At 41.6% G+C, this 11,264-nt stretch overlaps 1 long non-coding RNA gene across 2 annotated transcripts; it reads right to left on the minus strand.

The window, feature by feature from the left end:
* Window positions 1-209: 209 nt before the first annotated feature.
* LOC121671861 lies at window positions 210-11,091 on the minus strand. Of its 2 annotated transcripts, none has more exons than XR_006018644.1 (3): window positions 10,594-11,091; window positions 6,930-7,131; window positions 210-1,193 (listed from the first exon to the last, which is right to left on the minus strand). It is a non-coding gene; the product is annotated as an uncharacterized LOC121671861 (long non-coding RNA). The 2 variants fall into 2 exon arrangements; XR_006018643.1 differs by lacking the exon at window positions 210-1,193 and adding an exon at window positions 6,148-6,271.
* Between the last annotated feature and the right edge of the window lie 173 nt (window positions 11,092-11,264).

The raw sequence follows: 11,264 nt of genomic DNA on the forward strand, positions 1-11,264 counted from the left end.
AAAATGCCCCAAGAAACAGAAGACCACGACTTTCCTGTCTAATACAAAATCATGTAAATTTGCTACTAAAATAGGAAGGCTGTGTACAAAAGATCAGCCTGGAATCCTAATATAAAATATATAGGATCTCCTGAATATTTTGTCTGCTGAGTTTCTGAACTCTCTGCCAGGCTGTTAATAATGAAAAGGATCTGAAATTATGAACATGGTTCATGTTTTCAAGAAAATGTGATTTATTATTTACAAGAAGATCTATCAAATAAGATGTCAAATGATGGGTGGTTTTGTCCATACCGACAGGCTGCTGAATGTATATACACCAGTTTCATACTTCAGTTTATCCTGATTCAATTTCATTCATAATTGACAACTGCATTTGCCTTTTAATATTTGCAATAAAATACCGTGCAAACAAAATTTGTGAGTATACGTGCAGCAAATCTTGTATCAACACTGACTGGCTGCCAGATTTGGAATCAATTCACTGATTACTTTGAGAGCGATTAATGTGAGTGCTTAATTTAAATCCCTGATTTAAAAACATTTATGGAAAGAGAATTGACAGCCTAAATAGCACTTCAAAGTGCTACAACTGTTCCTGCCATGGGTTCTGCTTTTGTGAAGTGTGGGGGTACGTTTTTGTTCAGGTACAACATGCCATAAGGTGATGATGTTCAGATGCCAAATTTCTCAGCCCTTCTAGCAATAAGAAATTATAACTGTTAACAGGTTTTCTGAGGAAAAACTGGAAGAAAATCCACTTTTTTCTTAAAACTGAAAGGAACACTAAATAATGGCTGAATAGGGTACCAGGATTAAATATTTGACTATACTCACACTTGGAATTTCAGTCTGTTTTATGTACTCCTAGCTAGGACATGACAAGCAAAATTGAATTCTGGGTTTAGATAGTAAAACAAGTCCCCATAGAGAATCCAACAGTTTCCTGGTGTAACTATTAATTCAGCTAGAAGCTTTTCTCAGCACTGTCATGTCAGACCTGGTGCTTTTCTTCTCTGCATATTTCTGTCCTCTGTGGATGGGAAACCCACAGTCCAGGTCCAGCCATGGCTTTCCCAGCTGTCTGCTGTGCAGTTCCCCAGGAGCAGTGCAGAAGGAATCCGATGTAATGAACCAACCAATAGCCAAATGTCAGAGCTGACACTGGAAAGGAGGGGTTCTTGACACTAGACCTGGTTTTGAAAGATGTTATGAAAAAAAGATGTCATAACATCAAAAAATACTCTCTTGAATTGATTATGAAGGAAAGAACCCTAGAAGATCAAATGAATTAAATTATTTCTTTTTATTAGGACACAGTTGCATGCTCCTTCTTCAACAGACTGAATACATCCTCTTGCATATTTGAACTCATCCAGCTTTGGTTGTTTGCCATGAGATACTGCCTTCTGATCCTTCTAAGGCTCTTCCTTTCTCAAAGTCAAAATCACAGCAGCATTTTAATAGCTAAAATAAATTACTGAACGCTCTCATATCTTAATTTATGTGCATATACAATCATTGTTTAGTTGACCCTTTCATCTGCTTAAATCTGCCTGGACATGGTGGAAACAGACAGATTTCAATGGGAAATGAGAAATGTGCCCAACTGTATTATGGATTTTTCTCTTCTGCAGCTCCTTTTGGAAAGATTTATTAGTTAAACCCAACACGTGTGTACCACTGTCTATTAAGATCCAACATTACTGTTTTGCCCAGGCAGAATTCCCAGATATTTGGAAGGTACACAGTTCAGAACTGATGTTTCTCCCTGGCAACTTTATTTTTGTGAACTACTTTTGCAGCCTATAGCAAATTCCCTTCTATTTCTTATGGGCATATGCAACATGAATAACAGTACAAATTTGTTGTGCTGCTCTGCCTATACCTGTCTAGGCAGGAAAATAAAACTGCCTCTTTTTCCTATTCACTACTTCAGGCTGCCAATAAAAATGAAAAATCACAGTAACCACCCACCACGATTAGAAGAGATTTTCATTGTTTGATAGCAGTCAAGCAACACAGAGCTGACCTAAAGTGCTCAACATTGACATGGATTATATTCAAATTAAAAATTGATGGGAGAAACCCTCCAGACCTCCTCATTAGCTCTTCCAAAGCAGCTCCACTTTATTTTAGAGTGAATTGAGCCCTGCGGAGTTGGTATGTAGAATTAGAGAGAATGGATTCTGGCCTTTTATTGCCTTTTGTCAATGGAAAAAAATTATAGTCATACTTGACTAGTAGGCACACGCAATAGTGCAATTTTGTGGACTTATTCACTGTTCTTCAGGAACACAAAAAGCACAGGTTTGGAAAGAAAAGGAAAGGAAAGAAATGGAAAGAAAAGGAAAGAGAAATTGCTCTGCAAAAACTTTTTCTTCATCTTCTGAAATAAGTTCATGGCAATCTATCTTCATTTAAACTGTAAGGGATCTGGCTTGGGTCCTGGAATAGACTCTGGTTCCTTTTAAAACAGGGAAATAGCTTCTAAATACATTGAGCTGCTTTTTAGAATTTATGAAGTAGAACACAAATCTAAGAGCTGGCAACATTTAGTGGTAATGAGGCAATTCTTACATGAGAGAGTTCATTACAGGATCAACTCATGTTATTTTCCAGCAGCTGGAAAACAGAATGTTTCACAGGCTGGGAATGAAAAATCTCACTTTAAAATTAGCTTGTGTATACCCTAATACACAATTAGTATAAGATAGAAGCATAGCAGAATTCATCCTGCTGCTTCTAATGCAATGGGCTTTTTACTGAAGGAAGAACGGGTGTTTCACTGAAGGAAGAAAAAATGTTTTCTTCGTACAATGCTGTTGTGCCAGCTGACCAGCAGCACATGGTGGAGAGTGGGTCTTGGCTGTGCTTTGCCCCTCTGCAAGTATTTTGAGATAATCAACATTGCTCTTCTATGAGGCAGAATCTGTCCCTATAGCCAAAAAGCACAAAGACAAGGAGCGTGCCTGGCTCTGTGGTGCAAAGAAAAAGAATTTTCTTACACAGGCACATTTCCTAATAATCTGCTATAACTCTCGAAGTGGTCTTTCCTACTGTATTGTTGCCATCAGATGGCTTCACAGCAGAAGTATGGCCCAAGAGGAGCCTGAAGTCTCCTCCCAGTCTCAGAGCTGGAGCAAGCACTGAGCAGTGTAGATGCAATTCCTACCCACCAGTTCAGTCTTACTACTCTTTCACCACTCAGATTTTGACCAGAATGAGTTGCAATAGTGCTGTTTTTCAAAATGAATGTATTGGCCAGACAGTGTGTGCTACTACAGTAGAAAATTCAGCTGTTTAGCTCCTCCTTTTTCTTTTTTTTCTTTTTCTGGTGGTCTGCAGTGGGCATGCTGAGAGATTCTCTAAATGACCCAGGGTTGCAAACACAATCACCCCAAAATGGGAAATATTTTCCCTGTAAGTTGCACTCTGCTGCTGTTTGAAGTATTTTCAAAAGATGCTAAGACAACTGTTTCACTTCACTTGTTATCCCCAAGTGTCCCCAAGTTTAAAAGATACTTAAATCAGTTGAAAACAACAGGACAACAAAACATCCCACTCATCCTTTCTAAAGGGTGCAGAAGCCCAGAGAACAGCTGGAACTTAAGCTCTCAAGAGGAATCCAGTCATCCCAAGTCAGTCGTAGTTCCTCAGCTGTACTTACTGAGCTGGCTCCCACAGTCAGTACTGGTGCAGAAGGGGGTGGTGGAGACCAAGGACAAAAACTGCTTCCCCAGAACTCAGTTCCCCAGCTGGCTGAGGCAGCTGGCTTTCATCACTATTTGCCTCCTCCCCAGTCAGGCATTATGCAAGGCTCAAACATGCCTTAGGAGTGAGGCCACAGAAAACACAGTTCGGGAATCAGGAGAGGTTGGGGAAGGGATGAAGATGGACTGAAACCTATGTTTAAAAGAAGGACATCTTTAAGAAGCTTATTTTCTTGCAGAGTCTTGCTAACCTTACATTAGCAGCCTGATGGAAGTCAGTCAGTAAGCAGGCTGGGCACAAACAGCAGTGTGAGTCAATGCCAGCAGTTATCACCATAATTCTTTGTCTTGGAAAAAAATTAATTATAGAGACCTACACAAGTTAGGTAAAAAGCAGTATTTTTTTAAACATGTGGATTGCAGTGCCAAAAGTCAAGGAAGCTTGAAAACTCTTGACTGGAGGGCTGAGAAATCATGAAGTGCAATGTCAGACTATTGAACCAAGATACTTTTTGCTTCAGACAGAAAATGCAAAAACAGCAACCAAAAAACAAGAGCAAAAACAAACAACTAAAAAAAAAAAAGCTGGCAGAAAAAGAACCAGGTATCTCAGCTGCAAAGAAGGCCAAACTGTGAGCTAGAAACAGATTGCCAAAGGAAGCCACCCAAGCAAGTCAGCCAAGTATTTATTTTGATTTATACCAATGCTTGGCCCAAAGCCTCAAACACTTTAAAATATACTCCTTGAACAGTAGGAGTATGAGTGAAATTGCAACTTCACCTTCACTTCAGCTTCAGATTAATTTTATAGCAACTTAAAATTATTGTCGACCTTTAAAGAGCAATTACTAATGGTTTGAATTTCTGAGACAAGGGAATAAGCTCTGAATGAGACATGAAGGGAGAGAGACAGAAATAAAATATACTCCAATAAACCAATACCAGTAGCTTTCCTGGTAAGAGTTTTTTGTTATTGAGACAAAGAGGCTGCAGTTCTTGGCCTACACCTTGCCCAGGATGTATAGGTTTGCAGCAAGTTTCTCACTGAATTTTTGCCTCCCTCTACAAGAATTCAAACTAGCTGGAAGTAGCAATTTCTGACCTGAAATCCAATCTACAGGTCTAAGAGCCTATCATGTTGCCATGGCTCAGTGAGAGCCAAAAAGAATTTCACTGTTGTTTGCAAACAGATTGATATGGCTGAAAGTCAGGGTACGCTCTTCTGTGCTGTAGAAGATACAATTTATCACTCTTGGACCCAATTTTACCCTAATTATAGGCAACTGAGAACTTTGCAGTGAAGTCAGTGGGCAGAAATCAGACCTCTTACTGTAGGCTGACAGTCAAATAACAATCTGCTACATAGCAGGATGTGATTTACCCTGCATGCTAAAAAATTATTTTTAAATAGCTCTATAATATCAGGGATTCTTCGGAAATAGAGGACCAGTGGATTAAGATGCATAAATGACAATGCATTAGTATGAAAAGAGCCAAGATTGTTTGGTGAACACCCTCCTACTCCTGGATGCATTAGAGATGCATTTCTTGAAGCAGTGAACAGAAAACAGCATGAAGGAGTAAAGCCCAAAATGGGGGAAAGGAAGCAGGAGAAGGAAGTTCTCCAAAGATTAATCTGCTATTATATTTTCAAGATCCCTTTGTTATCACCAGCTTAATTATAACTGGATTTGCCTTGCTTTTTCTTACTCTCTTGCTGCAGCCAGAACTGGCAGCGACATTGCAATCCTTGAAGTAAGTGCTGATAAAAGGAAAATCCACCGGGAAGCCCGGTGCATTGCTTTCCAGACGCTTTGAGTGCAAGGAGTGAAGCTGTGGTTAATTACCTGCCTCCAGCCACTCCTTAAAAGCCGAAGAGCTTTTCTTTGTATGGCTACAGTAGCCATGGCAGCTGCTCATTTATTAGTAGCAGCACACATTAGAGCAGGCTGGGTAACAAGACTGTGTGCAAGGTGAAGATGGCAAATTTCTATTAAAAAAAAAAAGAGGCCAATAATCTGTTTACTAAGAGTAGGTAATGGCGGTGCCAATCAAAACCTGAAACTGTCACGCATTTCACCATTAGGGAAGAATGACTAACAACTGAAAATTGCACTGATGTATGTAATTATGTTCTGATCTAACTACCCCTGGCATCTAATAATAGATCCCCCACTAAAGATGGGCCTGAGTCCACCATTTTTCTCTCAAATTTGAAAAACCAAAATCTTTGACAGTATTAGTTGTATTCAGACCAGGATTTAGAGCTAAACACAATCTGACTGCAGCAAGACAGAGATTCTAGCAGTGAATTTTCCTGATATTTTACTGTTTCAGTGGGGATGGGCAAGAGTGGAGAAGAAAGGGCACTGTTTGATATCACAGTATAAACATTACTGCTTCTGCCTCTGCCAGAAAGTTGTCACTGAAAGAATAAGGTGCAACTGTTTTTAATGCTGTATGTCCACATGAGGAGATCATGAAGAGCAGGGATTCTGTTCTCAGTCCTTTTTCCTGGGGAAAACCCAGGATTACTGTGGCTGCTCTCACACACGGGCCTGGAGGACAATACTACCCAGTTACTGGACTGATCATAACTATTTCATTGTCCTCTCTCCTGACATTCCCATAACTAACACCACTGACCAGCCAGATATTCCCAGCCCTGCATCACCTCCCCAGATGTTGCCATCCCAATTCTTCTGACAGTTGTGTGCCAGGCAAGCTTAACACCTGACCTTTCTCAGTAGGCTTTCTCCAAAGCTTACCTGTTCCCAAAGAGCTCACTCTCACATCATCATCTCCCTTGCAAGGGAGGAATCACATAATTTCATCCAGATTTCACAGCAACTAGCACCTACTAGCTGGTTTTTGCTGGGAAATTTAATGTTCAACTCTAGTTCTGTGCTATCGTTTGCCTCTACAATTCCAGCAAATGAGGACATGAATTTGCAACATGATACTCAGCCTTTTGTCAGCAGATGCTTTGAACAGTCTCCTCTATGTCTTGGTAAAATTATTTCCTACTGAGACAGGAACAAGTGGGGCATGGGAAACCAAAGCCCTGGAAATGGTGAGTTACAATTGTTTTGGGAAGGCATCCACTTTCCATAAAACCTGCCCATCTAAAACATGTTTCCTAATTGTGATGGCCACTCTGTTACACCCTCCCAAATTCTCATCAGCACACAAAATAAACAGATGAAACACACAAACCTCTCAGCTTCCAGCAGAGGCCTGCTTCCTTGGAAACACTTGGCATTTCTGAGGGGACACAGCCAAGACCGAATCTGGATCTGGCAGACAGCAGCTCATTTAGCACAGGGCTGGTATCTTCATTGAAGAACATGGTAAATCTGTGCCCAAGAGCACAGTTTGGGATTTGTACCCCAGATTTCAAAGGAAGACTAACTAGTCTCTGTATAAAATAAAATGAAATAAAATAAAATTTAAAAATCAAATAAAATAAACCAAACAAAACCATAATAAACAAAACAAAGGAAAAAAATAAAATTAAATTAAAATTAAATTACACTAATTTAATTAAATATATGTTTGGCATTGGAGCTTAGGCTAAACGAAAACTAAAATACAAGATAATAAAAAGCATGAGGTGTTTGGCGCTGCAGCTGACTTAGTCCAACAAAAGATGACCATTAGCTGACTTGTGGCTAATACAGAAGAGCCATTTCTCAGTCTCAGGCAGAGGAATCAAACATAGGAAAGGGAAAATTTACACAGTTTAGTTCCTGAGATTAAAGAGTTACCCAAATTTCATTTGACGCTCAAAGCAGGGCAACATTTTCCTCAGTGAATTTCCATTGTTCTGTAAAAGAAAAAAAGCAAAGCACTCTTCCTGCTCCACCCTCCCTGAAAGGGGATGGTTATGAGAACTATCCACAGCTTGCAGGTATGTTTAAGGCTTAGCTTTTTAAGGTATGTAATAGAGCTCACCCCTACAATTTCCAGCTTTCTCTTTTTAATTCCCAAAGTTAAAAGTAGCTGCAGACACAGAAGAAAACTGCACCAGTATAACCCAGTGGTGGGCATGTATGCTAGTGCAATTTAACTTACTGTGTGGCAGAAATACTGAACTTGGTCTGAATGAAACATTAATAGAAGATTGTGTATGAAAGTATCACACATGACTGGATGCTTCTGAGTACATGGTGTGGGAGTGCAAGGGACTGACATCTACAACACAATGTGTTAGTGACTGAAATCAACTTTGTTTAAATACCATTTTCCCCTTCCATATGGTCTGTTGTTGAGTTTTGTGAAATTAATTTTGTACATGCTACTTTGGTAGAAGGATCCAGGAGCAAGTGATTCTCATTCCAAAACAATTAGCACATGACTAGGGAACAAATCTGTCAGTACATCAGCCTGCAGACTAAACTTGAGGCAGTTCTTCTGCCTTAGGTACTTTTAAAGAAACTGTTCTATAAACCATTTCTCTCACCCATTTAAGTCCCTGGGATCAGTGCCATATTGCAAGCAGTGAAGTCTTGCTAAATCAGCAGGACAGACTGTCACAAGACGTGATAGCACAGAATGGTACTGCAGAATGTTTTAAAATGTACACACAGACTAATCAGGGGAGATATGGACAGATCTTGAATCCCTTTGCAAATTAGTAATTTAAAAAGCACCATTCCTAGAAAGTCAACTGACATATTAATGAACCATTTTTAAAGGAAAAAATTGCCCAAAATGCTGGCATAGAGAATCATAAGAAATTAAAACCTTCCAAGCCCTTTTCCATAAAATATACAAATTTGAGCATTTCAGAAGCTTTGTTCTTATTCCAAGATGCTTTAGATTAAAGATTCATTAAATCTCCTTTCTTCTTTCAAAGCAGTTTTGGTTTCACATGACATAAACATTTCCATAAGCCCTGGAATGAATGAATAGGGACAAATTCTTGGTGCAAGAGCATTAGAGATCCATAGGACACACCACTGAGCCCAATCAGTTTCCAGGCAATTTCCAGTCCTCACCCATGATTTAAAGGAGACTTCTGACAGCTCTTTGCTTTTCTGTTTCTAAGCTCAGCTCTGCAGAAGCATCAGAGTTCTGACATTTTCCAGAAATGATGAAAGGCACTGCATTTGCATAGATACCCAAGGATGTTTGCTTTAGAAAGGAAACAGATTTGGAAGTCAAGGAAAAAGATGACAATGTATTCGGCAGCTTACATAATTTCTGTTAACTTCAGCATGGTCAACACCTAAAGCTAAGTGTCTATTTTAACTTCATATATACTTCTGAAGAAATGCTGACCAAAGATGCCACAGTGAAATTATAAGTTTTCCTTTCTATTTGTTTTTGATTTGGAGGAGCACCTAAACAGTATGTGACCTAGGAAGAGGAGGAGTTAAGGAGAAGAGCATATATACACTTCACTCTTTGTGTCCATTTTATTGCTCTGAAGCCACAAATGCACCTTCTCTATTTGTTGCAGCCAGTTTAGCTTAACTCCAATTACAGAGCATGAAAATGTGCTGTTGTATCTCCCTCAGCACCTGTGCCCACAGATGCTGTACACCTGGCAGTACTGTGAAGCCTAATATCCTGACACAGGTGGCTGAAAAACTGTCTTGAAGCATGACCCTGGCCCATCACAACCGCAGGCACAGGCAATAAATATGTCTTAGCTCAGAGACAGCAGCTAATGGCTCAGCTCCGAGCAAAGTCTGCCTGAGGCAGCTACAAAGAACCCTGGCTATGAAAAAGCCCTACCCTCTTTTGGAAATGGAACCTACCTCCTATGATCAAAGGCAGGAGAGCACAGCTAAGCTGCAGGGGCTGACAGATGGAACTGAGAAAATCTTTCTGCTTTAAATCCATTTCCTTTTTCCATTAGAGAGAGCAACACCTGTGTAACTGTTTTGCAGACAAGTCCATGGAGATTTTCCAATTACCTTTTTAGAACTTACAAGACAATCAACATCCAACTTAGCCAGACTTTTAGCAGCCACTCAATTTTCTCCTTACACAGCTTTCTCCACCCATGTTATGCCCAAAAATGAGGGAATGAAGTTTTAGGTGATTAGGAAGGATCATAACAGGGTACCATTAGCATACTGTCTGTTTCAAAGTCAAAAAGGAAGCACAATAGTCACCACTCCACATTCCCTTCCCTACCCACTACGACAGGAGTTAAACAGCGCTGTTTACAGTGTTACAGCACGAAGCCAACCTGCCAAGCTTCTAGCAGAGCAGAAAACTGAGTTATTTGCCTTCTCTTCCAAATTCCCCTGGGCAGCACTTGATGCCTACCCTGCCAGCACTCCAGGTAAAGGTATTGTGAATGGAAGTTATGTCCAGATCATGGGATTCCAAAGGGAAAAAACTGCATGACAGTTATGACCCTAGAAGGAACTGTGCCTAGGCACCAGTCTAATGCCAGAAGGTTCCCTATTTCTCGCTCTCCTCACCCTGATCCTAGTCCTAACCATAACCCCAGGCCTGGGCTAAGATTTCTACCCTGGGACAGGCTAACTCTCCAGGTGTCCATTACTGATGTGAGAGTCCTGCTGGCAAGAAACCCTCACTAGCACAACCCAAACCACTTTGAAGACTGTATGATTAAGTGACCTCACACATGGCTGGTGGCAATCTTGTATTCAGGAAAGGTTTGAGCATACAGGCACTGGTCTATGAGACCCAAATATCACATCTTTAGTAATGTATCATAGGTAGCAAAGAAAGAACAGGGCAAAGGGAAAAGGCAAAGGAAAGAATGAACAAACTGCCCTGGGCTTGTCCTTGGTCTCAAGCACTTTCAGATTAAACTGTGAGAAAGGCAATGATTTTGTTTACCACGAAAAGCCTTTTTCCTCGTATTTCAGATATACCAAACCCTGTCAGGACAGACCTAGTAGTGAAGCCACATGGAAAAGCGTTCCTCCTACAGGCACCCAGTGCTAAGCACCAGGAGATGGAAGCATGGCAGCTGTTTTCCTGTTTTCCGAGAAAAGGTCCTGACTGATGCTCCTGAGGCCCGTTCCACCAGCACCCCCCATCTCCCGCAGGCACCTTCCGACCCGCACTGCTTGAGCCAGCTCAGCACCAGGCTCACAGGAGACGCTGCACTCCCACAGCTCTTCCTTAACATGGCTAAACAAATAGACAAAAGCAACTTAAAGCCGGCCTGAACACATCACTTAAACGCTACAGCCCTATCTTCTTCCCATTGCAGAGCACAAAACAAGAAGAAACTCCTCCAGGGAACGGAGCCAGAAGGGAAAAAAAAAAAAAAAGTTCATCAGGAGGCCACGAGACCAGGTCGCGGGAAGAGTCGGAATGGTGTCACCGCGCAGGCACCACCGCAGACTCCCGGGGACAGCCCGGGTGCCGCCGGCCGGGCGCAGGATGTGAGCTCACGGCGCCGCCCCTTCCCCGCCCGGCCCGCGGTGCCGGTTCCGCCGCCCCGAGTCCCGCCCCGAGTCCCGCCTCGCTCCCTCTCGCCGCCTCCGGGGCCGGGGGTCCCGGCTCCGCCTGGGCCGGTGAGTGCTGCGGGGGGACCCGCGCCCCTGGGGCCGGCCC

Source organism: Corvus kubaryi, unplaced genomic scaffold, assembly GCF_017639235.1.
Source record: "Corvus kubaryi isolate FWS band 111438036 unplaced genomic scaffold, C.kubaryi_AGA036_p1.0 37398, whole genome shotgun sequence".
NCBI lineage: Eukaryota > Metazoa > Chordata > Aves > Passeriformes > Corvidae > Corvus > Corvus kubaryi.